This window comes from Coffea eugenioides, chromosome 1 (genome assembly GCF_003713205.1).
Source record: "Coffea eugenioides isolate CCC68of chromosome 1, Ceug_1.0, whole genome shotgun sequence".
Lineage (NCBI taxonomy): Eukaryota > Viridiplantae > Streptophyta > Magnoliopsida > Gentianales > Rubiaceae > Coffea > Coffea eugenioides.
The window spans coordinates 42,771,096-42,776,106 of NC_040035.1; the positions used below are offsets into that span (position 1 = coordinate 42,771,096).

Consider the following 5,011-nt stretch of genomic DNA (forward strand, 5'->3'; position numbering starts at 1 on the left):
GTTTTTAGTAAGTTTTAGTTCTTCGATTAATGTTTGTGTGTTTTGTAAGTGGCAATGACAAGAGTTCATGCAAATGATCTCAATTGCAAGGGTGTTTATATTAAGGCAAAAAGGGAGTTTTCATGTTCAATTGCTGCATTTCATGCATTTAAAGTGTTTCATGTTTAAGTTATATTCATGCATGATCATATTAAATTTGAATTTTATTCAAAGAACATGAAGTAGGTTGAATGTGGAAGGTTGGCCAAGCAAATTTGGAGGAAAAACTGCAGAAAACAGCTTTTTCTGCAGCAAATCCGGCCATAAATCCGGCCAAATGTCCAGAATGCTTAAAAAAAAAAAATGTAAGACCAAAAACTATTTTTTTTCCTCTCATTTTCTCCTCTCTTCTTTTTCTTTCTTTCTTTTTCTTTTCTTTCTTTCCTTTCTTTCTTTCTTCTTCTTTCCCCCGCTGCCTGCTTCATCTTCTTCCTCGCGAGCTCCGCCAGCCGCTGCACCTTCATCGCAGCTCTTCCGCTCGTCCAACCACCACCTGCGCGCCACCAGCAGCCAAGCCGCTGTCCCTTTCTTTTTCTTTCTTCTTCGGCTGCGAACCTCACCCAACCGCCGCCCACCCCAGCTCTTCTCGCCGCTGCCTCGGCTCTCCTCGCCAAGGGTGACCACCAGCTCATCTGACCTCCTTCACCCTTGCCATAGCCACCGCCTCCAAGATCCGCCTGAAGCCCCGAAAGCCGAGCACCACCAGATCCAGCTGCCGCAAACTCTTCTCTCTCACAGCCACCACCTTCATCGCACTACTGGCTTCGTATGCACGCGCCTGCCTCAATCTCTTTCTATTATTTTTTTTTATTTTCTTATTTTATTATTGCAGTATGTTTTTATTATTTTTATTACAGTACGTTTTTGAAAATTTTGCGTGTTTGGACTACCTGACATTTCTATTCCTCCTTAGTTGGGTACTTCTGTGTTACTTTGCTTGTTTCTTTTTACTTTGCTTGATTTTTATTTATTTAGTAGATTGACTTGTGAATTGAATGTCCAATCGTTAATCATTATATATATATATATATTTTAGGTCGAATTGTGTTTAATCTGCTGTACTTTGTGTCTAACTGTGGGTAATTTGCTACAGTTGTTTGTTCAATTGGGAGGTGCTTTTACATTTGGCTAAGTTTGGAACCACGAGTGTTTATTGATTGCATTTGTTATAAGTATTGAGATATCTGTATAACTTGCGAGTGAATGCAGTGTGCATTTTGTTCATTGAATTGATTTTTCATTTGTTAGTGCTTTGAATTTCTTGTTTCCATTATTCGTTAGCAACTGTTGTCTATTGTGGTTTGGAGTGCAATTTGGAAAGAATGGTGAAACCACGATCCCGATCCTTTGACCTCCGCTTCGCCTCCTCCAACTACAAGTGCTAATAGCTGGCACCAGCTTCAGGGGAGTTTTGTTGTCCTTCTTCTTATTTTTACTGTTTCATTATCACATTGAGGGCAATGTGTGATTTAAGTGTGGGGGGGATTTGGGTTTAGTTTTGATTGGTGTTTCTTTAATTTGCTGCCTTTCTTACTAGTGTTTTGATGAATAAATGTGGCATCTCACTCGTCTATTGCTGGTTATGATTTATTCTATGAATTTAGTTTAAGTGGCAAGTAAAAGCATGTTATCTTGGTGAATATCATGAGTTTAATGACTTGGTGCAAATTGTGGTTAAATTGTTTAGGCAATATAAATATTTTACTAGCAATTGTTGTGTGGATTAGGCAATTGTTGATCTTAGTTCTCCATATTAGGAGATGACGTGGGCCATGATCTTTAATTATCTGGTTTTCTGGTGCTTTAATTGTGATTAATAAATGACCCTACTCCGCTAGTGTCGTCACCCAGTAACCGGGAGTCTTCACCACAAGTGTCGACTTTCGCGTCAAAAAGTGACTATATATATGAGTAGTTAGTCCTGAAGCTGTGAAGAGTTGAGTAACTGGGCTCTTTCATCTAAAAATGTCAGAGTTCACGTCAAAAGACTTGAATAGCTTGGGACTGAGCATTTATTGAAAAAAAAATTATTATAAAAAAAAATAAATAAAAAAAAGAGAGAAAAGAAAATAATAAGTAAGCTTATGATTATGTTGGCCTGCCGATCCTTGTTCTTCAATGTTGAGATTTTGATTTTCAGTTGACCCAATTGCTAACTTTTGCTAGTTTAATATTTTGATTTCTTAGACGACTTAGCCATGAATTGGACGAGTCTATGATTTCAGGAGCTAACCGGGAGAAATATGTCTTGACACTTAGCCACTAAAACTTGATTTTGGGATAAGCGTAGCTTGGCAGTAAATGAAATGAGAGTTAGCCATTGTTGAATTTAGTTGTTCCCATGCTTGAGGACAAGCATGATTTAAGTGTGGGGGGAATTGATAAGGTGTTAATTGTTAGTAATTTTATTATTAATTTTCCCTGTTTCCATGCCAAATATTATTTTAATTGTCAACATATACTTATATTTGGCATCTGGACTCAATTTCAGGAAGTGGAGCAGAAAAGAGAGATTTTCTTACAACAAATACTCCACACGTGGGAAGTTTCTAAAGAACATACAAGCTAGGTTCCACGGGTGTATTTGTGCTGGAATTGATGATTACAGTGGACTCCTCCGTTTTGATAATTGCAGAGGAATTGATGATTGTGCTGGAATTAATTGGAATGATGTTTTCTTTCATTATCTAACGGGGACCACGTAGAAAGTCTGTCCTTATGGTGGGAGATGTACTCATTAGCCAAGATGTTGGCTTTGATGATTGTAGCTTTTCCAATTGCTCCCTACGTAGAGTAGTGGGCTCAAGGAGAAAAGACTATGAAAAAGCTATGAAGACTAAAGGCTTGCCTTATATATATCGAACGATGGCAGAAGACGAGACGCTAGTGAGTTGTAGTTTTCTTTCAAAATAAGCTCCGTAGGAGGATAGAGGAGTTTGTAGTTTTTCTCTCCGAGGGATGTTCCAGAGGAGAGAATAGGGAGTTGTTTTGGTTTGTTGAATTCTATTGTGCAATTTTCTTATTTTCTTCCGAGAGCTTTGTTATTCACTCTCTCAATTATCGAAGAAAGATGATGTCTTTAAATTCAATTGAATTGTGTGAAGATTTTCGTATGAGGCGTGGCTAATTTTCTCATCTAGTCAAGGATCAACGCGAAGACGCAGTCCCAAATATCTGTGAGATCTAATTAATTTTACGTGTTCCTTAATTTGTTAATATTTGCATGTTTTCTATTTTAATTTCCATGGGATTATTTTGTTAATTGGATATCAAGGGCCCGATGTGCAATTTGACTTATTAATCTCTTGTCAAATTAATCAATTAAATCTGTAATTATTTAGTTGGTTAATATTAGTGACAACTAGTATTTTCACATACTAGGGGGACATACAATCTGATTTAAATAACCCTTGTAGCGTGTTATTAATTTGGGTTAGGCTTTTCTAATTTTTAATGCAATTAGGAAATTAATTCCTACGGTCGTACCTAGGAGTATTTCCTGGTTAGAGGTAATCAACGGTCGTACCTTGGTTATCAATAAATTAAGGAAAAGCTGGTCGTTAGAGTTTATCGGCGACTATAACTAGCCTATTAATAAAATTAAGTGAACCTTCTTTGCATCAATGATCGGATGAATGGACTGTGTCTGCGTAGTTGTATCCTTGGCTAGAATTTTTTATCAGTTATTTAATTGCTATTTATAATTGTATTAATTAATTAATTATTTTTGGTTAATTATTTTTAGTTAAATTGTTTAATTATTTATTTTATATTTCATCCTGATAAAAATCCCCCGTGTCTCGAATTTAAAAAGAATCAAATTTTTTTCAGTCCCTGTGGATTCGACCCTGCTTACTACTATACACAGAAAATTTATTTTTCTTAAGCAGGTATTTATTATTGCACAGGCACGACTCCTGTCAATTTTTGGCGCCGTTGCCGGGGACTGGCGTTAATCATTTGTTTCTTTTTTAAGTTCATTTTTTTTTCTGGTATTTTTCTAGTTTATGCCTCGCTCTTCTCGTACAGGCGAATTAATTTTCGACCCTGAAGTAGAGAAGACCGCGCGTAGAACGAGAAAAGCAACCAGGCGGCTCAGGGAGGAGCAATACGATATTGCACCTCAGGAACTTGATCCAGAGGTTGAGCCGACAAATTTGTCTGGTGACAATTCAAGTGATTCAGACCAAGAGGAAGTCACTATGGCAAATGCACGAACACTAAGGGAGTTGGCTGCTCCTGATTTAAATCAGCAGCCCTTGTGCATTACTTTTCCACATTTAAATGATGACACCCCCTTTGAACTAAAATCTGGTCTAATTCATCTCTTGCCATCTTTTCATGGTCTACCAGGTGAGGAGCCCTACAAGCACTTGCAAGAGTTTGACGTCGTTTGCAACAGTATGAAGCCTCCGGGAATTACAGAAGAGCAAATAAAGATGAGGGCTTTCCCCTTCTCTTTGAAGGATTCCGCAAAAGACTGACTCTACTACCTACCGCCTGGTAGTATCACCACGTGGGACCAACTGAAGAAAAAATTCTTGGACAAGTACTTTCCGGCATCTCGAGCTGCAAGCCTAAGGAAGGAGATATGTGGTATCAAACAACACCCAAGCGAATCTCTCTATGAGTACTGGGAGAGATTTAAGAAACTGTGCACCAAATGCCCTCAGCATCAGATAAGTGAGCAACTGCTCATTCAATATTTCTATGAGGGGTTGCTTTTCAGGGACAGAAGCATAATCGATGCTGCAAGTGGAGGGGCGTTGGTGAACAAGACTCCTCGAGGAGCATGGGAGTTGATTGAAGGGATGGCTGAGAACTCACAGCAGTTTGGTTCAAGAGAGGACATCCCGACGCGTAGGGTGAATGAGGTGGAAACGTCCTCTATCCAACAGCAGATCTCCGAATTAACATCTTTCGTAAGACAATTAGCTGTGGGGAGTGCTTCACAAGTCAAAGTGTGTGGGGT

At 38.5% G+C, this 5,011-nt stretch overlaps 1 non-coding gene across 1 annotated transcript; it reads right to left on the reverse strand.

Moving 5' to 3' along the window:
* Nucleotides 1–4,613: 4,613 nt before the first annotated feature.
* On the reverse strand, nt 4,614–4,720 carry LOC113752724. The gene has a single exon (XR_003464899.1). It is a non-coding gene; the product is annotated as a small nucleolar RNA R71 (small nucleolar RNA).
* Nucleotides 4,721–5,011: the final 291 nt, after the last annotated feature.